The following is a 24,420-nucleotide window of genomic DNA, read 5'->3' as shown; positions in this document are numbered from 1 at the left end:
TATTATTCTAATTTTTAAATATGATAATATGATTCTCAATTGTTAAAATACTTTATTTTATAAAATGATTATGAGACCAAAAATGTACATAATTTTGAAACGTTGTAAGTACGTATTGTTTCATAATTATGTCCCTATTTGTGAAACTTTTTCAAAAACGCAAATTTAGTATAATATTTTAAGACAATTAAAATGTTTTCACTTGCACAACACTCTTGTACTTAACAAGACTAATTATAACGATTATTGGTACACTAGAATTATACAAATTACTCGTTGAAGTTTGGTACCATAATATGTGTAGTTCAAAAGATAAGTTATAATTGGCTTTGTCCCTATTGATGGAATTATCTTTAAAATTGGTCATTTATCATAATGATAAATAAAACATACAACTACGACAATTTTTACATAAAGTTGCATAATAAATACATGAATTTTCATATTCCATGAATAGGGACATATTCCACGACTTAAACGCACCCGAGAATCTCAAAATTGCATAATGGTTTACGGTTAGGTATAAAAATTCAGAGATCAGTAGCAGTGGGACAAACAACTCAGCCGCGTCACGAACAGGACGGGAGAGGAAGCTTACCTGCATGTATATTATGAATTATTCGAGGAGACGTAACAGGAGGGCCAGTCGCGGTGGCTTTTATGGCTCTCATTCTCACGCCTTTTCGCGCAATCCCCGTTGTCGTCGCGCGGCGTCCCTCTCTCGGGCAGGGTTCTTCCTTAGGGAAACAAATGTACGGGTGAAATGCGAGAAATGCGACGCGAGAGAGTTTCGTTTGATCCTGAAAAGGCGAGATACGCGAGAAAATGCTCCGTCTGTCGTCCAACCGTGACGGTGGGAGTACGAGATGATGCGTATGTATACACGGGCAGTGAGGTGCGAGGCGCTGGTTTGCGGCATCACGATGGAATTTCAAATGAGCCACGGAGATTGTCGCGTTATTTATTGGACTGCTTGTTCTTACCCTTTTTTTCTGGTCGAGGCTGGAGAGTGATTTTGTTTCACGCGGTTTAACCCTCGAGTGGGCAAGGGAGGAGAGGGAGCCGTGTTGGTGTGATTTTTCATTTGATTTTTTTGCACCACCACAAGTACATCATTTAACACAGATGTGTCCTTAGCACAAAAAAAAACATACCTCTTGGTATGTCATAAAATATTTTGATCTGGAAAACAATCGGTTAGTGTGTGTTACAATCAGCTGGCTATACAATAGAGGTGAGAGCCGTTACGTCCCACATAAGAACGTCACAATGACAACATGTGACTGTACCAATATTGACTAGCTGTTGCATTTACTTGGTTGTGGTGTGTAAGCCAGAATACGTGCGCTCGTCTCGGAAGCATAACTAGTTCTCGGACATCATTGATAATTTTCGATACTTGCGTCATTTTTTAACGAAAATGTTCATACATTAAAGAACTACCTCAAATTTTGTAAGTGTATATTCTCCAAAATTTACATTAGATTCCTTAAAATTTTCAACTATTTGTCAATTATCATACAAGTACCTCAGCTCAATCTTGAAGCCCTCCAGCCCCGAGACTGAGACTATAGTTACAAAAGTCGTCTGCGAGACAAGTTGGATCGTCACTCATATCTATACGGCTATAGGTGGATATCGGTACTCTGATGTAAAGTAATCTTACTCATGGTGAGCTGCTCTGATATACATATACGGAATTATTCGTTTTCTAGTAAAAATTCCGTAACGGCGATGCGAGAATTTCATATGCAACAGAAAAAATGTACTTATTGACATCAAAGTGGGAATTTTACTTTGTATCGTATGTTAACATTGCACGAGAGGTGTTGAAACCCGGGAAATTTTTGTTTCTTATTCGATACGACGCTATTTCGCACCGCAAAATGGTCAAACAGCTGCGAAAACAAGCGACTCTACTGTGTGCAGCGAAGGATAATCGATCCCAGGCGGAAATAATCACGGCGCTCGCGAGCTCCGATATTTATGTTCCGAGGAGGCCCTCACGCGCATATATACATGCCTATACACACAGCGTTCTAGAGATCGCAGAGGTGCAGGTCATAAACATATCGCGCTGCAGCAAAACGCCGAGCCTATTACGGATGATTTTACGTCCCCGAGGCGACGATGGCTTTTTTTTTTCACGCCACGGCAGATTGGATTTTCTCTCGCTTCCTCCTCGGCCGCAACATCGTACACGCACGTATATGTACAGAACGAGAGATAGGGATCTGGATGCGCGCGGGAGATAGAGCGATGAAGATTTCGCCGCGGGGAGGGGGAAAAAATACAAGCGTGCAGCTGATGGTTCTCCTTTTACGCGGTTATGGCTTTTCTACTGTGGCTCTGCGGTTTTTAGGTCACGGTGGGCACGGCCGGGAAAATAGGTGTTGTACGCACGAGCGCGGAAATGATTATCTCCTCTCGTTGAGACGCGAAAGTTGTAAACAATGAGGGAGGGGGGGGGGTTCCTCGCTTCGACTTTTCTTTTTTTTACAGTATGGAGTTTCGTTTGATTGTTTTCGCTGCAGTGACAGATTTTACTAACTACGAGAAGCAATTGAGATGCTATAAGTATTCATGGTGGGATTTGAGGTGCGAAAAAAATTGTTGAATAAAATAGGCGGCGAGACATGTAGAGGGCCGAGAATGAAATTCCGAAATTTCCGGAAAGTTGGTATCGTTGAAGCTGTTGAATTCGACTCATGGGAGCCGAGGAAAAAGAGAGGGCGAGAATCCCTCCAACTTGTAGATTTGGAATCTTCGCAGCGGAGGGTAAAAGAGAAAGAGGAGAGGGAGATAGAGAAAAAGTTCAAGTTGTTAAACCCAAGAGGATAGCGTTAAAATTACAGGCGGGCGCGAGAGGGAAAACTTTTTTTCCCGAAAACACGATTCGGAACTGTACGAAAATGCTCCGGGAGTTGTGTTATTAACTGAGAATGTTGTGCTTTGTATGCCGAGCTTTATTTGTGACGCAAGAACTTTTATCATCATTGGGAAAGGTTACAACATACTTTTTGTTCATCACCAAGTTTGGTAATTTGTCTTCACGGGAAATGAATTTGGTTTTTATTTAGAATATAATAATATTAATACCTAACGAAAATTGTGTTTAAAACTGTGCTAAAAAAAAAAAATTGAAAGTCAACAAAAAATAGCCATGACATTCAATTATACGAGTTGGCGTTAATTGCTAACTAAAATATAATAATTAACTGGCACCTCAATATAAAATACTGGGATCGTAATTAAAATGTTTTTATCAAGTTAATCAGATTTTTTTTTAGTGAAAACGTTAATTTCACAATTTTTCCAACCCCAAAGTTAGTAAAAACCTATAATGCTCGTAAAATTTGTCGTTGAGGACTTCAAAAATAAATTTAACAAAAATCAGAAATAGCTTGGCAGCTAAGGATCCTTTCATAATAATTAAAATCTCGACTGTGGCTTTCATTATATTTTGGGGGCTACACCCCTGCGCGTTTCACGCGCCAACCTCTCCACAGTTAATAACAATTATTTAACATCCCAATTTTGCTGGAACAGTTGAATAGTTTTCTATTATAAAATATAGATTTAATTTTTATTTCGTTCAAGAATTTTAATTTTTGATTATTAAATCACATTTTCAAATTTAAGCTCTCAAGATCGGTCTCAACGAATCACTGTACGAAGAAGTCGATGACAGTCAAAGTTTAAAAATAAAATAAAATTGTATTATTTTGTCATTGGCCATGTTAATCGGTAAGAAATGGCTTTCTTCAAATATTGTGAATTTTTTACGTATAAATCACAAGATATCTTTTTTCACTCAAAGTATGTCCAAGTATACGTTTTCAAACCTAAACCATAAAATCTTGTACTTTGTTCACATAATTAGCTTGTAGCAAAAAAGCTTAACATTATATTTTAGCCTGGCACCTGTAAAATTTCAATTTGGCACATCAAAACACACGGAGAAAAAGGCCAAAGTTACCTAACAGAGCTTGCAATTTTCAGTAAAAGGCCGAACTAAAAAATCGTCCCGAAAAACCAGAACTTTTTACAGCCACCAGCGAGGCTACCAGCGTCACCCAGCGCACACTCGCACGCGTATACATTCTTAATATAAATCGACGCAAGATGCCACGACGTCTCCCGCACGCGCCAAGATTTGCATAATCTCGCGGCAGACGACTGCGCGCACACGCGTACGTACATACCCACCGTACACATATATTATATAGACCACACACCAGTAAGTGCTCTATGTATATACGCACAAGCGCGTCCGCCTCGCTCTTCCATTCGGCTCTGATGCTTTTCACGCAACGTCGCCGCCGCCGCCGACGTCAACGCCCTGAGCACGTGCGACGCTCTCCTCCTCCTCTCCTTCGCGAGCTTGCAATTAGGATCGATCGCCACGCTGTGCTCACTCGCGTGGATGTGTGCACACCAACCCACTCTGGCTGCTATTCCATCGTTTATGTTCCTGGGCGTACTTTTGTACTTGTACTACTTAATTGATAAGTCCTTCAACTTTTTGTTCATCGCGTATTTATCGAAGCTCTTTTTGATTCTTGTTACGCGCGTTGGGGTATCTCCATGATATGTTCTTTCTGCGCTTCTCGAACCGGGCGGTGATTTTACGATCCTCTTTTTTTTTTTTCTCGTTTTTGCACTTCGTCACTTCGTAAATTATCAAGCCTCGTCGTGAATAATACATGTACGCGGGATCGTAAATTTTTTACGACGTGTTAGGATCGGTTCGGATGCTGCTCTGGACCGATGAATAAAATATAATTGACTCGCGAAAGTTCCGGCTCGCGAGGGGTTTTCGTTGCGGCTTAAACTTTCGGCTGGCTTCGTTCTGGATTTATTAGAAATTTACGTGCCGATACAGCTGCTTGGGCCGGAATATTATTTTTCGGCTGAAAATACAAATTAACCGGCAAGGGTGTAAGAGGATTTGACTTTCAAACTGAATTTCCCTCCGTGGCTGAGCTCGTAGGGAAATAAAAGCAACCCCAGGGGTGTTGTTTTGTCGATTTAAACAAAAAAAGGGAAAAAAATTGATGGTGAAAAATCAGCGGAGACTTTTCCGTTTATTCAATAAGCCAAGCGGTGTATGGCGCACTTTTCTCTAAATAATTGGCGAAATTTGGGGTTCCTTCAACGAGGGGCTTCAGTGCCAATTAAAGTTTAACCAGCCGTCGCGGCGTTTACAGAGGGATAGTCGAATCTTGGTCACTTAAAACTTTCAAGGGCATTTTAAAGATTCATTTGGGAACTGGGGGAGCGCAACCTCCGAAAACTTATCCTTTGCGACGGGTCTTCTCCTCGACGGTTGTGTATGATGGGTATTCCAGATGTCGACGGTCTAATGTTTTTTTTTTTTTTTTTTAGACAACTAACGAGTAGCCGACATGCTAATCCCGAGCTAATACTAAAGCCGAGAAGGATATGATCCGAGTGTCAAGTTAAAGTGGGACTCGCGAAAATAAAGACTTGTTACTATGCTTTCAGCAAAATCGGTCGGGTAATTTGTTTATGACTGTACTTTTTTGCTCGCTTTTTTGGACATGCTTTATCTTGGGGCTCAAAAAACCAATTGACTCGAGTAAATACTATAGAGTATTTTCTACGTCATATTACAATTTTTCAGTTCAGTTATAGGGATCATTGGTCTATACGTCCAAATTCATTCGTTTATGTAAATCTCATAACGAATTTATTCGGGTATCTTCTTGTGCCTTTTCGATTTATTGATTACTAATACTTATTCCAACATATTTAGTGAATTTCGACACGAATACCAATGTTCCCTGAATCCGATAGATATCCAGTTTGGTATGTGATTTATGCACCATCGGTATCCCACTGGTGAACTATCGATATCCGATCGGTGAGCTACCGATGAGTTCTCGATGAGCGTAGGAAGGCACGTAAGGTTGTTTCGGAGATAGTTGTGTGTTAATTGTCAGGCATTATAAACTCGTTAGCAACCACCTTTCAAAGTTTTCTTCAAACTAGTTTCCTGTGAGCCACGTACTCCTTTTCAGCACATCCAAGCTATTTCTATTCTTGTTCTTGAGTATTAAGAAAGTGACCTCTCCTACGGAGCGGATTCGTAAGTCAACTAGATTTATTGGAGGATGAGAATCAAAGTATCTCGGCTGTGCAAGCATGTTATACTGTATTATTCTAAATAATTTTGAGAAAAATGGTTTTAAAAAAAAATTATTTTAATTGGTATTAAAAAATTATAATTTATTCATAGTTTCAAAGTAAGATTTTTTCGGATAAACAGTCTACTTCAATGATGAAGAACATGATTTACAAAGATTTTTTTTATTTTTTTTTTCTTGTAGCTCTTTTTTGATAAGTTGGTTCAATTCCAGCTGAATGTTGTCAGTTGCTTTCACCATCGACTTCACTTTGGTACAAACCGAACCTAAATAAAAAAAAAAAATACAATACAACGATTATCATAACACTATAGAATATAATTAATATTGTTTTCGAAGGCCCCCTAATTATCATAAAACATTTATTTATTTATTCATAGGTATTAACTCATGGTTTTCTGCAAAAATTCAAAGCCCATCTCAATTCATAGTGCACAGATGTAAAACGACAGGGTTTCTGCAAATCTAGCAATTTCAAATTCCTGGACTATTGGATTTCCAAGAGTGTGTAATACAAAAATATCTCAGATATTTTATTACATTTTCCGACGTTGTGCCGACTGCTTTGTTTTGTTAACGATCGTAAAATGCCACGAAAAAAAGCAGTACATCGACGTCGTCTGCTTTCTTACTGGTAAGATTAAGGTATAATACACATCACCAGTACGTCGACAGTAGTGCCCACCCCCTCCAACTACGCAACGTTGTCACGTCTTACACATGTATTGCGCTGGCGGCGATTGCGGTATTATTGTTATATCTAATGACTTTCAATTTCATAACTTTAGCATTAAACTATGCCATCAATTTTTGAATTTGTCAGATTTTTATCTTAAACGTTTAATTGTACGCTTTTTTTATACAAATGTATAGCAAGGAATCATTTACGTGGTTGAATTCATACTGGTGAGAAATTTACTGCCTATCAATAATTTAAAATTGATTGCAACAACAACTACATGGGAAAGAAATGAGCAATGGGTGTTTAACAACACTGCATATCTGAGTATCGGGAATTAAAATTTTAGGCAAGAGTAATTTTTCAAATACGAACTAGTAGAAGCATTAGACACAAGATAACGATTCAAGAATAACGAAAAGTGCAGACAAAAGAATGATAAGGTAAATGAGCCATGGGTGTCATCACATACTTAAAGAAGAAAACAAAAAAAAAAAAAACAGAAGAATAAAGGGAAAAATTGAGGTTAGAAAGCCACCACGAGAGAAAAAGTAAGAGCCACGTCAATCATACTATAGTTGCTTCCTACGACTATCCTTGTTGAACATATTAAAATTAAATAATGATGAAAAAAAACTCCAAAAAGATAGCTCATTAATAAATAACAATAATTTAAACAAAAGATAGGAATTATGATGATAAAAATAGAAGGAGGAATCACGAGACAGACGGATGAGTTGAGAAGTGTACTTAAATTTTTTTGAGTAAGTAACTTGAATGCAGTGAAGCAAAGCTTAAAAATAAATTTTAAAAAGTTCAAGTAGAAGTCAGGTACCTATAGGCTTGAAGAAAAAGTAAAAAGAAAAAAAATAAAAATTTAAACGATGGCTAAAGGTAAAATTTCAGTGGAACATGCAAAAGTAAAGTGGGATGGCTATAGCTAAAAGAAAATTTAAAAAGTGGATGTAAAAGCAAAAGTAAGAGAAAAAAAACCAAACATTAGCGGTGTGAAAAGCAAGAAGATACTCTAAAGAAAAGTTTTTATAGATAATAACAGTACTGGGGTAGAAAGACATAACCACAAAGAGACAAAAAAAATAGCAACGAAAAGAAAAACAACAACAGACGATGTCAAACGGAAGTAGTATTATAAAAAATTAAGTGTAGCCAAGAAATAGTTCAAGAGTAGGTAAACAAGGGCTGTAAACTGTTCGATAAAAGAAAGGAAATCACAGTCATGCTGTCGATAAAAATCAGCATATTAATAAAAGTAAAGAAGAAGTAAGGAAACTTTTATAGAGATTTTAAAGAATTGAATAATACATATTATTAATAAAGTCAAGTAGTGTAAGTAAACAAAATACACATTTTCAATACAAGAAACAAAAAAAAGTTATGTTCTTTGAGGCATCACAAATAAGTTGAATTTATCTGCAGGTATCGATATGTTTGATACTAAATGTAGTGTGTTGTAAAATCATATTTATAATAATTGATAAGTTTGAATAAATTTCCTACGTATAATAACTTTCAAAAATAAGTTTATGTCACTCATGATTAGTATAATCACAAAGAGTAGAAAATCCTATGAAATTATTACCAAGATACAAAAAAAATAACAAGTATGATTTTTTTATTTTAAAAACAATTATTATCTCGTGCCAACGCAAAGGAAAATAAGTTATCTTCGCCTATCGAAGTTTTATAATACCAATAAAGTCCCAGATAACTAACTTAATATTTGCCTTAAAGAAGTTAACAAATCCTGATACTTACATTTTCCCTTAAACATCTTGATTTGATATGATTTGATTCTGAAGTGGTACAATAGTTACAACTACTTCACGAGTTTAGTTTAAGATCAAAATTTGTGTACACATTCATCCAAAACGGTATAACTACTGACTGCTAAACCGCTGTAAACCAGTAGCTCTGAGCCTTTTCTATTTTAAGCTGGTGTCATTTGTACAACGCTACTTCGTCACTGATATGTGATATCTGAGTCGGTAGAAATATACATACGACCACATCGAAACTACAAGCATTAATGATGAAATGTACTATTTGTACGTAAAAAAACCAACAATTAATAAGCGCTTTAAGAATTTTGTTTATTTTTTAACTCCCACCACAAATTTTTAATAAAATTAATTGTCAAATAAATGCAATTGAATGTACATATAACGTAGATATACTCGGCAACGTCGCAGAATTCACTTTTTTTCTCGAACATCTCACCTACAAACTACTACGCAAACAAGCCCTAATAGCGAAACATTTTTCGACAGTCAGCCATCCATGGTCATAGCACCGTCGTAATACGGTATTATATTTTTTAAATTCAAAAATTCTAAAAGTTTAGTTCGTTTGAATCTACTTATGGATACCCTACCAAGTACAATACTGACGACATGTTCGGACAGAGAAAATAAAATAGTGGATACAAATACAGTTAGAACCAAATACTTTGACAAAAGTGATACCATTTCATCAGGTGAGCCGGTGTATTCCCTAATCCCTCCAGCTGTAAATTCATGTTGCTTTCTATGAATTTTGATAAATCGGTTCTCAAACGAGTTTCCCATTCGATCTTTGTGTACGTATTACAGTAAGCATAAAATAAATTAGTCTGCAGTGAACAGTAAAACCACAGTGTGTGACACTTGTCATAAAAATATTTCATAAACAACTGAATGATGACAAAATAACTGTGCGCAAATGTACAGTAATAAAATTAGGCTCCCAGCACCTGCTTCTTTTATTCGACTCTCGGGATCTCTTGTACGGGTCCTCCTCATTAGAGGTCAGCTTCGAGATGGGAACAATAACAAAGACAATAATCTTGCCTCGGTCGTCTGACAATGTGCACTTAAACCTGCAGTATATACCACACGGCATGTCGGACGAGGGTATACCTACGCACGTATTATGGCATACTGTCTGTTTTATGACAGCGAGCCATACGTAAAATACAAAGGTGGGTATTTCTGACCCCACACGAGCGCAATTTCGTGCTTTACGAGGCTTATTATTCCACAGCTTACACCAATAATTACACGATAAAGTATTGTTGTAACCCGTGCGTTTGAATGTTGACTTGCAGTTAATGTATGTATGTACCTCGGCACTTTCAGTTTCTTTGGTCGATGGCTACGTTTATAGTTGTGTATTTCATCTCAAATGTTGGTAGAAATCTCTTGAAAATTTTTTTGCGTGATATTAAACGGAAGTTTAAAAATGATTAAGCAAAGGAATTCCATCTTAAGTTGTACGTTAAGTAAAAGAAATGGACGCATGATTTCGAAGACTTTGCACTCATGCATCGCATAATCGATGACAAATTTTATGTATTTTAAGTTTGAATTTGATATTTTTACATGACTTTACATGTCCGTATTGACTGATAAACCAAAATGCAGTATCAGACTAATGTACCCTGGACCACTCGAATGTCTATATCGCTGGTGAAGACAAAACTTCCTGATCTCTTCCACGATTAAGCTAAAAAAAAATCCCGGCAACGACAAAAAAAATGCGCGAGAATGGAAGAGAAGGAAGCAAAGTAAAAATGTGATCTAAAAAAACTCGTAAAAAAAAGCATGCTCGCAAGAGTCGACAATCGCTCTTAGCTACATAGCACCATCCCTCTCTCGGCTGGCCCAAACCGACTTCCTCATTGTTCAGTTAGTCTTTGCAGACTAAAAAAAATCAACGTTGACGCTACTGCAACGGAATTAAAGTCGGGGCGAATTTTTCAACGCCTTGTCAACCCGTAATATTTTAAGCTCACTCGTAGGGTGTATATACATGTCCTATGAGCCGTGGAGTCGCATGTAATTGTGCTCGTCGAAGGGACCACGCCACTGCACGTTAGGGAACGAATATACTTACCTACACGTATAGGAAAAGAGGACGAGGAGGAAGAAGAGAAAGGCTGTCCCCGTCTGTCTGTACTTGTGTATTGCATGTATGCTTGTATGTGGTTTGTATAGAAAAGGAGAAAGAGAGAAAAGAGCTAAAAGGCTAGGCTTAAAATTTAATGGCTGCACGGCTCACTCTCTTTCTCTCCCTATCCGTCTCTCCTTCCCTCTTTACTCTCGGCGGAGGAGAGATAGCACTGGGAGCGCGACTCGCCTAGGCGCAAACGATACAATGGCCATTGGATCTCTGTCTCTCTCTCTTTCCCTCTCGATCGATAGTCAACTTGGCACGCGAATAAAGGGATGCGTCCAAGAGAATACGCGTGTGTCCGTGAGGGAGAGTCCGGATGAAGCGAGTTACGATAACGGAGGCTGTATTAGTCTGGGTTTATTTATAATGCAGGAATGGAGATTTTTTTAAATCTGCGTCTACTATCTAGTTCGTTACTCCCTCGCGTACGCCTTTATGCTTTGTGTTCTTTATAGCTTACGTGCACGTGTATTACACTCTACTTTTTTTTTTTTTTTTTTCTTCTGCCAACAGAAAACAGAGATAAATGCGGACGCTCGGCACACCGGGTTGTTGGTTAGCTACGTTTTTAATCAACTGCTGGGAAATCTGAGGTCAGAGGGGTTGGATCGTTACTGCTGTTGAGTGACGCGTTGTGCTTCTACTCCCCCGTATTTCTGCGTTGATGTCAACGTCGTATATTTTTTTTTTTTTTTTTTCTGTACGCGAACGTGGGATGGAACATTTTGTTTTGCACCGGTGATCTGTCAAAAGTTTAATTACCGGTTTGCCAAGCAATTCCTTGCTGAAAAAAGTGTTTGTCCTGACAATTGGACGGAATAGTTATTTCATATAAAAAGAAAAAATCAAAGTTTCCATGTGGTTTTTTTAGTTGGTGGAGCTATACAACAGTAGTTCACATTCATTTTATGTGTCAAGGAAAACACGCAAATGTTGTTATATCAGGCTCATGTTTGAATCACTTGACAATAAGAACCGAGATAAAAATTGCCAAGTGGTCTTCGACCGGTGTAGCCAAGTCTTTTCATCCCCTTTTTTTCTTCAAGAGCTGTAAAACCTTGTCAATGGAAGGGACGCGTAATAGTGGAAAGATGCTGCGAATGCCTTTACTTGAATGAAACTACTTGATGGAATTGGCTGCACACCATCTAAAGGGCATGTTCAATCAGTGGAAGTGTAAGTAGTTCTGTTCTGAAAAAGGCTCTGCAAAAGCGAACAAAGAGAGAGCTTTGGTAGAATCCAGGATCTTACGTTTCGCCTAGTGCAGGGAGGAGAGCAACGGTCAAGAAGTGAACCAAACTACACCTAGCGAACTGATTCGACATTAGGAGTTACTTAGTGTCTTAAATGGTGCTTCAAAATGGTACTTTCAAACGAGTAGTCTTACCCCCAGAAACGAGATTATGTTAGAATAAACCTTTGTAAACCTGTGTGTGAAATCGAAAATGAAGAATACCAATAAAAATCATTACAAAACAACATAATTTATATGCACACATACACCAAATTATCATCATTTAGAAATGTCCAATAACACAGCTCATATAAATACTAATAATCCAAATCGTTTGGTGAAGATGGTGACGTTAGTGGCAGCTGGGCATTGAATAAAGTAAGAGTTCTGATACTAGAAGGTGACGATATCTGTACCAACTGCTGTAACTGAAGACACTTACTGATGGATTTTGGATTTACAAGGTGGCCAAATCGGTGCAGAGAATAAGATTAAGGTTCGACATTGTTGACAGTGGCCTAGAAATACCTACTGATGGAACCCCTTTTATTTTTTTTCTGAGGTAAGAGGTACAAAAACAGTCCGATGATGAAAGCATTTGGGGAGCTAGAGAGATGACAGTCGTACCTGAAAGAACACATCATTTTGAGCCAGAAACAAAGACTGCATATTGAGGTAGACGTGTACAGAAGCATAGAAAGGGAAAGGAGTTATGATGACTCGATGCAGTTGAAATTGGTGGACGTAGCAATGGCAGCACACCTGGCAGTGGTGACAACGAATAATGAGTGGCTATGCGTTTGCTTGGACAGAAAAAATGTTCTCGATGTTACAGGCATGGTTAAATCCAAATTATGGATACACTGCTGAAGAACTTTTTTAGTACAAAGTTTAAGACTTCCTCAGTCAATGTAGAACAAATCCTTAGCATTCAAATGGTCGAAAAAAACTGTTGGAGATAGTCACGACGAATGATAATCATTTTGAGACTAATTGGAGCGGAAAAACATCGTTTTTGGCATGAAACTTTGCCGCAGTGTCCCCAATACAGTACGTCCATGCGAGCACAATGCAGACTCTGTCCACTCTTCGGCAGCTGCAATCGAATTTTTGCCGACGTCAGATTATTTTTATCACCATACTATTTCTTCTTATTCAATGGAGGAAAAATGTCTCGCGAAATTCTCTGTCCGTTCCAACAAAAAAATTCGCTCTGTTGTGTATTTCGAAAGACGAATCAAGAAAAAATACAAGAGACAGCGAGAGAAGTGAAATAAGAGGGCAGACGGTAGGAGAAGGTGAAAGAGGAACTCGGAAACGAAACAGACGTGCCGTTACGCGCGTCTCCGAAGGCAAAGTTTGTGTGGCACGTGTAATCATCCAGGAGCACGAGACTGTACGGCCCTACGGCACTTGCAGGTAGTTATATACAGAGAGGGAGAAAGAGATGAGGGACACGTCGTCGCAGTCCTTTATCTTTCCCTCTGCAGACTCGCGAGGCGGAGCAGCACCACGGCCCTTTTCCACACTGAGTCTGGCGAGGCGGAGACCCGCCGACGTCCAAGTATATATACACGATGTGGCTCTGCCAAGGAGGAGGGGAAGGAAGGAGGAGATATCGACGAGGAACTTGATGAACTTTGCGAGCGAGACCACACGCTCATCATCCACCCTACCCTCCCTCGGCGTGCGTGTGGGTGTGATGGATTGTACTTTGTCGAGAGAGTTTTCAAGCGAGTGAGCAGAGTTACCTGTATACCTCGAAACAGGTACGGCTAAACTCTCGTCCCGTCCTCTATACGCGCGTGCCGGTTTCAGTGCCCACTAGAGCGCTCATATAAGTGGGCGTGAAAACACTGACCTGCCAAACGGTTGGATAAATGGTATTCTGTGAAGTAGGAGTGCTTCGATGAAATCGATGAAACTCGATCGATCGGATGATTTTACCTGACACTGGGAGAATAAAATGTGGCTGTAATTCAAAGTAAGCGTTAATGAACGACGTCACAATGAGCGAAATAGTGGGTCGGGATTTTCGTGGCGTTATTGTCGTCTACGATTCCCAACTGCGCGTCATCAGCTCTTTGAATCCCAACTTTTCAAATTATTCATCTCGTGTGAGCTATACAGGCCCCCGCTGTGTACCATTATTCGGAGGGTGGGTGGGGGTATTAGTCGAAGGATCGGATTAAGAAGGACGAGAGTGCAGCGCGACGACAGAGCAGGAATTAATCTCACGAGAGGAAGAAAGAGAGCAAAGGAAGTTGGCCATTCATCAGGCTAGCTATGAATATTTATGAGCCCCATTGTTAGACACTCAAACTGCGAATATATTGTAGCTCATACTATCTACACCCCTTCTTCTCTGCAGCAGCCGGTTGGAAAACGTAATTATAAATTCACAAATTGTAACTCATTAAACGAAAGGGGCGATGCTGGTATGGGTTCCTGCGCACTCCTCTCCCCTTAACTTTCCATGTACCTATATATTCTATAGGTATACGTACGATATGAGTATTTAATGAGTCGAACAGCAGCAGAAGCAAGACAAAATCATTATGTCACCATGGCTCCTGTACGCGTTTTTTAATGAGAATTTCCGCAAAACCAAGTGTCACGGGAATTGAAATATTATCCAACTACCTATACCCGAGAATAATCTCCTTCCCTTTGCGAAGAGTAATTATCTCTTTACCGAGAATCCTAAAAGGCTTCTGTTCAACACAGCTGAAATCAAAGCTATCGGCATTACTGCAGTACCGCGTGAGGGCACTCGTGCATACGCTACGTAATGCACGCGTCGGGTGTCACTTCCGGGCCATCGTTTAAGCCATTGTCCGAGGGGGGGGGGGGTAGAGGAAGAGAGAGACACACTTTGATCAAACATCAATACCTCTATTTCCATCCATCACTTTGCAACCCACGCGAGCATATAAATATACATTTACGTAAAGGACAATGAAAATACCAGACATAACGGGAGTAGTATCTTTGCTTCAATCTCGTTGGGACGCGCTTGTTTTCCCGCACAGAGCTCGCATCACCCACCACCAAGTCAGAGTTTCCTTTCGTCGATCGGGAAGAAAATGAGAGTCACCGCCAACGCGAGGAAACGAGGATTGAATCAAAAGGAGACGAGAGGAAGGAAAGGGGCTTGGTCTTGTATACACGATACCGTGATTCATGGTGTCAGCATCTGGTTGCTGCAAAGGGGAACCCCCTTCCGCTATATGGGCAAGTACGTAAGTACTTGTTTCGTTCTATCTTTGTGTGTGGCATACTTGGCTCGAGCCGAGAATATTTGGGCAGCATCTGAGATGCTCTCTCGTGTACGGGAGCATGCAGTGACGTTAACAGTAGTCGGTGCAGTTTATTTTTTCACTTGGAAATCGGTGGGCTGCACGTTTCGTTTTTTTATCTCGATGAGTTAAGAAAAGAGGGGGGGGGGGCACGATTGATGGGTTTCACTCTGTAAGTATGGTTTACACGCGGTGAACGGGTCCGGGTGACCCAGATGACTAGCTGTTACCCACTGAAGTATATTTTTTTTAAAGCTTCATATTTTTGGTTTGACGGCTGTTTCGACTCACCGCGATTCAAGGTGGATCACTCAGTGTCTATAAAGATGAAGATGTTTTCTTACCTGAAACAAAAAAAGATAATGGTTAATGAATTTATGTATTCTACAATCGAATATAATTAAAAATATTGATAAATGCTTGAATAGCCTCGAAAATGTAATTATTGGCACCGAAATTTCTTTGTTCACTAAATTATAATTACTTCGTCAAGAGTTATACAATTTGGGTGCAAGTTGATATGCAAAGATATCGTCTTCTTTACATAGTTTATCATTTACATAAAAAGTTATACTTGGATAAGCTTCAACACTATGACAACCTTTTATTTTACCAAATTAGGGTGATACTTGGTCTAATGTAATGGATACCCAAAGCAGAATTTGGCACTTGATGTTGATGCTTCTACGATTTGGCTACTATAATTTCAGCTCCATAAATCACGTTTATAAAAATAAAATAAAATCTAGATGGAAGTAATTTATACATTTAACAATCGATGGAAATCGCAACGTGAATGTCAATGAATCTAAAATACGTGTCAAAGACGCAAAGTACGCTGCAAAAAAAGAGCAGCTGAAATACGACCTACAAAACAAGTAAGTACTCGAGTATATACGCAAGTCAACTCCACTACCGTAGCAGTTGCGTCTCCAGCTACTCTGCCGCTGCGCCGAGAGATACACAATGGACCAATAAAGACACGTACGAAACAATTTGAAAAATCTAGAGCAGACAAGAGAGAGTCCCCCCTACCCCTTTCCACTTGTCCGATAAAACCTTCAATTTGCCATTCGCCTGCACTAGACAATATGTAACGCCAGCAGGAGACGACACACTCGGCTACCCTGGCAACTCTACACCCAATTTCTCGTGCTTAATCTTCTCTCCGTGTCTCTGGCATGCATCATCTCCTCTCTCTCGTTCCTCAATAAGGCACGGATTCTCTCGCTCCTTCGTCCATACGTGGTGCTCTTCTCCCTATCTGGTCCCTCGCGTATACACGCACACCTGAAGGAACGGTGTTTAAAACACACGATGAAGAGAGAGAGGAAAAAAAACTGATGATGGCTAGCTGTGATTTTCTAGGCGTAAGTGGGAGGCACGCGACGGTGCACAAACTCCAGTCATGTAGGTATCCGTTTCTGCACCGGTAGCGTGAAGCATGTATTCAGCGCTCCTCGGATGTCGATTGCGCAACCGTATATATGTACCGAGGGACCCTCATTCGATCCCCAATAGCACGCGTGCCGTCTTCGTCCAATTTATCCGCTTGGGGGCGCGTGCTTATTAGCATAATGAGATCCCCCTTATAGCGTTCGTTCGCCCTACGTGTCTGTGGAGCAATTTTTTTTTTTCTTTCATCGCCCATTGAGCATTATGCCCCTTGTTTTTGTCGTCCTTTACTTTGAGCTAACATAAAGTCTAGTTCGCAAGAAAACTTGGTGGTGCTCACGTACAGGAAAAATAAGAGGAGAAAGAGTGATATGTTTTGGCGATGTTTGTTTATACCGCATAGCCAAGACCGTTTGAAAGGTTTATTGTTGCTGGTCTGCGTGCTTGGCTCCATGGAAATTATTGCGAGCTACTAGAGATGCAGGTGTATTGTAATACAGGATCTTACTTGAAAACGTTATCTCCCGTTTGTTTGGAAAATGATGTGGTTCAATGAGGATTTGCAAACTGATTATTAGGCACTTTGTGTTAATGTACGATCGAGAAATCGAGTAACTCTCAAGAGTGGGACTGACAGCTACTAAACATTCGTGAACATTGTTGTCGAAAGCCATTCGAGGACTAAAGTCTTTTACATGCTCAGAAATCCTTTTCCAACTTTGAATCGTTTTAGGGTCTTTGCAAGAATTTGGGACTTGTATAATGTATCAGTATGTGTTTGAAGTTTCAATCGTTGGAGACCACCAAATATCCAAAAAAAAAAATTTTTGTTTTTGTCGTAAATAACCCAATAAACCAACAGCAAGAGGTGTATAATACCGTAAAAAAAAAAAAATCAACAACTAACCATTTTAAACATAATTATTAACAATCAGAGTAACCTACGTATAAAACGAACATTAGGCACGACACCTCTCAGTAATACATGGTGAAAAAAATTCAAAATAAATATTTCTACATACCTCTAGTTGTAAATAATAAATAAGGTACTTTGTAGGCATCAGAAACATAACCTCAAAGGGTAATAAACGCCTGAAATTAAAAAAAGTCGGAAAACAGACATTTTTACGCTACCTACGTCCATTAGGGGCTGCGATAATTGTGAAACGTATAAATATTATTACAAGGTACTAAAACTAGCTGCCCTGATTTTTTTCACAATTAGGAAACCTATCCTCACCGTGCAAAATGTCAAGAAATTCAAGAAAGTAGACTTTTTTCTGCCATTTTCGGTCACAGTCAGCCATTAGGGGCCCGTAAGGGGTCTGAATGATTTTTATTACTGTCTTTGTATCACATTTAGTACTTGTAGTCATTTTTAGCGCTCGGAAACATAACCTCGTTTGGTTATGTGATCTCAATGTTAAAAAAAATTCGAAAAAAAGAAGTTTTTACGCTACTTACGTCCATTAGGGGCTGCGATAATTGTAAAACGTATAAATATCATCACAAGGTACTGAAACTAGTTGCCCTGATTTTTTTCACAATAAGGAAACCTAACCTTACCGTGCAAAATGTCAAGAAATTCAAGAAAGTAGACTTTTTTCTGCCATTTTCGGTTACAGTCAGCCATTAGAGGCCCGTAAAGGGTCTGAATGATTTTTATTACTGTCTTTGTATCACATTTGGTACTTATAGTCACTTTTAGCGCTCGGAAACATAACTCTGTTTGGTTATGTGATCTCAATGTTAGAAAACATTCGAAAAAAAGACGTTTTTACGCTATCAACGTCCATAAGGGGCTGCGATAATTGTAAAACGTATAAATATTATTACAAGGTACTAAAACTAGTTGCCCTGATTTTTTTCACAATAAGGAAACCTAACCTTACCGTGCAAAATGTCAAGAAATTCAAGAAAGTAGACTTTTTTCTGCCATTTTCGGTTACAGTCAGCCATTAGAGGCCCGTAAAGGGTCTGAATGATTTTTATTACTGTCTTTGTATCACATTTGGTACTTATGGTCACTTTTAGCGCTCGGAAACATAACTCTGTTTGGTTATGTGATCTCAATGTTAGAAAACATTCGAAAAAAAGACGTTTTTACGCTATCAACGTCCATAAGGGGCTGCGATAATTGTAAAACGTATAAATATTATTACAAGGTACTAAAACTAGTTGCCCTGATTTTTTGTAGAGTTAGGAAACCTAACCTCACCGTGCAAAATGTCAAGAAATTCAAGAGAATAGCCTTTTTTCTGCCATTTTCAGTCATAGTCAGCCATTAGGGGCCCGTAAAGGGGCTGAATGATTTTTATTACTGTCTTTGTATCACATTTAGTACTAATAGTCATTTTTAGCGCTCGGAAACATAACCTCGTTTGGTTATGTGATCTCAATGTTAGAGAAAATTCGAAAAAAAGACGTTTTTACGCTACCTACGTCTATTAGGGGCTGCGATAATTGTAAAACGTATAAATATTATTACAAGGTACTGAAACTAGTTGCCCTAATTTTTTGTAAAATTAGGAAACCTAACCTCACCGTGCAAAATGTCAAGAAATTCAAGAAAATAGCCTTTTTTCTGCCATTTTCAGTCATAGTCAGCCATTAGGGGCCCGTAAAGGGTCTGAATGATTTTTATTACTGTCTTCGTATTACATTTGGTACTTATAGTCATTTTTAGCTCTCGGAAACATAACCTCGTTTAGTTATGTGATCTCAATGTTAGAAAAAATTCGAAAAAAAGACGTTTATACGCTACCTATGTCCATTAGGGGCTGCGATAATTGTGAAACGTTTAAATATCATTACAAGGTACTAAAACTAGTTGCCCTGATTTTTTTCAGAATTAGGAAACCTAACCTCACCATGCAAAATGTCAAGAAATTCAAGAAAACAGCCTTTTTTCTGCCACTTGTTTTTTTCTGCCGACGTTGTGTTTCCGAGCGCTAAAAATAAGTATAAGTACCAAATGTAATACAAAGACAGTAATAAAAATCATTAAAATCTTTTACGGGCCCCTATTGGCTGACTGTGACCAAAAATGGCAACTAGTTTTAGTACCTTGTAATGATATTTATACGTTTTACAATTATCGCAGCCCCTAATGGACGTTGGTAGCGTAAAAATGTCTTTTTTTCGAATTTTTTTTAACATTGAGATCACATAACCAAACGAGGTTATGTTTCCGAGCGCTAAAAATGACTATAAGTACCAAATGTGATACAAAGAGAGTAATAAAAATCATTCAGACCCTTTACGGGCCCCTAATGGCTGACTGTGACCGAAAATGGCAGAAAAAAGTCTACTTTCTTGAATTTCTTGACATTTTGCACGGTGAAGATAGGTTTCCTAATTCTGAAAAAAATCAGGGCAGCTAGTTTTAGTACCTTGTAATAATATTTATACGTTTTACAATTATCGTAGCCCCTAATGAACGTAGGTAGCGTAAAAACGTCTTTTTTTCGAATTTTTTTTAACATTGAGATCACATAACCCAACGAGGTTATGTTTCCGAGCGCTAAAAATGACTATTAGTAACAATTGTGATACAAAGACAGTAATAAGAATCATTCAGACCCTTTACGGGCCCCTAATGGCTGACTGTGACCAAAAATGGCAGAAAAAAGTCTACTTTCTTGAATTTCTTGACATTTTGCACGGTGAAGATAGGTTTCCTAATTCTGAAAAAAATCAGGGCAACTAGTTTTAGTACCTTGTAATAATATTTATACGTTTTACAATTATCGCAGCCCCTAATGGACGTTGGTAGCGTAAAAACGTCTTTTTTTCGAATTTTTTTTAACATTGAGATCACATAACCAAACGAGGTTATGTTTCCGAGCGCTAAAAATGACTATAAGTACCAAATGTGATACAAAGAGAGTAATAAAAATCATTCAGACCCTTTACGGGCCCCTAATGGCTGACTGTGACCGAAAATGGCAGAAAAAAGTCTACTTTCTTGAATTTCTTGACATTTTGCACGGTGAAGATAGGTTTCCTAATTCTGAAAAAAATCAGGGCAGCTAGTTTTAGTACCTTGTAATAATATTTATACGTTTTACAATTATCGTAGCCCCTAATGAACGTAGGTAGCGTAAAAACGTCTTTTTTTCGAATTTTTTTTTACATTGAGATCACATAACCCAACGAGGTTATGTTTCCGAGCGCTAAAAATGACTATTAGTACCAATTGTGATACAAAGACAGTAATAAGAATCATTCAGACCCCTTACGGGTTCCTAATGGCTGACTGTGACCGAAAATGGCAGAAAAAAGGCTATTTTCTTGAATTTCTTGACATTTTGCACGGTGAGGTTAGGTTTCCTAATTCTGAAAAAAATCAGGGCAACTAGTTTTAGTACCTTGTAATAATATTTATACGTTTTACAATTATCGCAGCCCATAATGGACGTTGGTAGCGTAAAAATGTCTTTTTTTCGAATTTTTTTTTAACTTGAGATCACATAACCCAACGAGGTTATGTTTCCGAGCGCTAAAAATGACTATTAGTAACAATTGTGATACAAAGACATTAATAAGAATCATTCAGACCCCTTACGGGTTCCTAATGGCTGACTGTGACCGAAAATGGCAGAAAAAAGTCTACTTTCTTGAATTTCTTGACATTTTGCACGGTGAGGATAGGTTTCCTAATTGTTAAAAAAATCAGGGCAACTAGTTTCAGTACCTTGTGATCATATTTATACGTTTTACAATTATCGCAGCCCCTAATGGACGTAGGTAGCGTTAAAACGTCTTTTTTTCGAATTTTTTTTAATTTCAGGAGTTTATTACCCTTTGAGGTTATGTTTCTGATGCCTATAAAGTACCTTATTCATTATTTGCAACTAGAGGTATGTAGAAATATTTATTTTGAATTTTTTTCACCATGTATTACTGAGAGGTGTAGTGCCTAATGTTCGTTTCGGTTCGTTTTATACGTAGGTTACTCTGATTGTTAATAATTATGTTTAAAATGGTAAGATGTTGATTTTTTTTTTTCTTACGGTATTATACGCCTCTTGCCGTTGGTTTATTGGGTTATTTACGACAAAAACAAAAATTTTTTTTTTTGGATTTTCGTTGGGCTCCAACGTTTGAAACTTCAAACGTCCAGTGAAAGTTATTTCGAATAAGCAATGATGAAAAACCTTTTGAGAACAAATAAAATAATAAAAATGTATAAAAATAAAAAGTCCAACGAAATAGAACTTACAGGCACACACAGGAGTATAGGTAAAATACTGCATGTACGTATGAAGCTGTATGTGCAGTAAACATAGCTTTTGTCGCAGCTCGGGTATTGTATACTCGCAGGCTGTGCTCGACATTTGGAAATTATACCCGATATCGTGCAAAGTACTTATCATTTGCAAAAGGAAGCGTCTGCGACCAAGTTCGCGGTAAACAAAACCGAGAGTGGTGCGTCTAATTTCACGTGTGTCTGTCGCACTGCTATCTGCGGGTGTGTGCTGCATGGCTGCAACATCCTTTCTTTGGACGTATAAATATGAGGAGAAGCATCGAAGCATAGCCTGGAAATTTTATAACTAGCAGGTAGTGTTGTAGCTGCTGCGGTTGCGCTTATTACATGGCGACGTTTGTATGTATACGGAGGAAAAGTAAAATTAATATTTACCATGTTCCCCCCCCATCCTGCAAGTACATAAATTTTCAGCTAGCACATGAAGACGGTAACAGGATGCGGTTGCTTACGAGAGGTTACTTTTTGCTTCGTTTTAAAATATTCCATCAACACAGAAATTTATAATCAACGAAGTATGTTTAAATTACATTCATTGTCCACTTAACTATAGTTATAACTATAAATGTTGAAAAGATGTTTGCATTGTTTTCTTCTTGTTGGATTTCCATACTCTTGGGAGTACAGTGAATCACTAAAAAAAGTTTGCCCATCGATTTTCAATAAGCGTCTACATCAAGTATAGTAATTTCAAGAAGTAATGGAATTAAATTGAAAGCCCCGTCAGCTGGATGGTTCCCTCTTAGCAGTAAGCGGAGCAATCTCGAGTGAAACTTTTTCAATTAAAAATCGCAAAAATATAACAATACGAATGGCACGGCTTCCCCGTCGTAGTCCAATTGGCAACACCCGCTTTCCTTCGCAAGTGAAACAAGTATCCCCCATGCGGAGCCATAATCTGGACGATTATAACACAAAGTAGAAACTATGGCATTAGCATATAATGATCCGAACAACTTTGTTCCTTTGCGAGGCTATTTGTGTAGTAACTTTTTAATAACAGCTTGCAGAAGTATAAGGTATTGCCAAGAATCAGAGCGAGATGATCCACGTTTTGCTCTTATCTCTTGGGCATCGACTGGATGAATTTCGATCTCTTTTCCTTCCTCCGTAACTGTGTCGCTAAAATGAAAAGTTTTCGACCCCGGTGAGCTACATAACTCAGGATACACTCTATGTATGCATTGCAGTTTGTAAAAGACTCACCAAAACAAGAGAAAAAGAGGGAGTACTGACAATCATCGATCTCAAAGGTCAGTTTGGTAATTGAAACTGACAAAATGATGACGAAGCACACTCCACTATTTTTTTTACCAACACCCAACATCGGCTCTCTCGGTTGCTCACCCGAAGCCAAACGAGCCTCTCGGCCGCGCGAAGACGAGCATCCATCAGCATTACTTCCTTATCAGTACTAATGACAAAACAAGCGATAGCTTACACACACACACCAAGTACATCCAATTTGAGCGAGTCGTCGGCAAACTTCATTAATGGCTAGTAATAATCATCGCCAAACCACGCACCCACCGTATATATATTTATATATAAATGTATATATACATACCTACATACGAGTACACGCGCATATGATCATACGGAGCAAACTACAGAGAGAGAGGGTAATAAATAATAGAGCCTCGAGAGACCACCACAACCACAAACAGCAGCACAACCCGTTTATGGAGAGTCTATGTGCATTATATATAGATATATACTCGGATATGTATATGTATAATAAACGTATGCGCGTCTCTCTCAATTTCGTCCGGAGTAATTTAGAAATGATGGAAAGTGTTTGCTCTGCGTGACTCCGCTCTCACGCACGCGCTTTATTAATCAGAGGCAGCGCTGAATTAATCACCAAGATGCGCTGCTGCTGCTCGCGACGAGGAGTATTGAATGTAACAGCGCGGGGTATTGTATTGGTATATATATATATATATATATATATATATATATATGTATATACCCTTTTGCTAATCTCGTCGTTTTACGCCGCTACATTGCTATTCTATTGCACGCGTGTGTAATATGGTACATGTGTGATAGGGTATACAAGGGACTGTACGTACGTTATGTATATATATATACTTAGTTACTCATTGGCGGAAACGTGCTGGTTAAACATTTTGAGAAACGCGAACTCCGAGCGGTGTCCGGTTTCTTGTGTGTACCTAAGACGCCTCAGTCAAGCGGTCTGTGGGTGTTTGAGGAAAAGAGCACGTGTGCCTTTGTCTGCATCATGTACGCGTTGTTTTTCTTTTGTGGCGCACATACGTGTGGGTATTCTTTTTTACGAGGCGTGAGATTTCATGATTTTTTTATAGTAGATGAATTGTTTCATTGAGTACATGTTTTGGAAGCTTAAAATTGGTACGGGGCTGGATTTGGGAAGAGGGTGTGAATGAAAAAAATTT

General features: G+C 38.7%; 1 protein-coding gene across 2 annotated transcripts in view; it reads right to left on the bottom strand.

Moving 5' to 3' along the window:
* Nucleotides 1-24,420, bottom strand: part of ckn (CRK like proto-oncogene, adaptor protein) — a 205,130-nt gene that overhangs the window by 96,275 nt on the left and 84,435 nt on the right. Inside the window, exon 1 of one of the 2 annotated variants that reach the window (XM_023390842.2) lies at nucleotides 15,625-15,653. The exons of the other annotated variant lie outside the window; for it this stretch is intronic. The gene's annotated coding sequence lies outside the window, so the exon portion shown is untranslated. Of the gene's footprint in view, nucleotides 1-15,624; nucleotides 15,654-24,420 lie in introns of those variants that run through there. 2 annotated transcript variants of the gene reach the window in all.

This window comes from Copidosoma floridanum, unplaced genomic scaffold (assembly GCF_036245765.1).
Source record: "Copidosoma floridanum isolate Cflo_tuat_1 unplaced genomic scaffold, Cflo_Japanese_pri ptg000029l, whole genome shotgun sequence".
Taxonomy (NCBI): domain Eukaryota; kingdom Metazoa; phylum Arthropoda; class Insecta; order Hymenoptera; family Encyrtidae; genus Copidosoma; species Copidosoma floridanum.
Note: the sequence above shows the minus strand (reverse complement) of the source record. Positions and strands in the feature narration are given on the sequence as shown.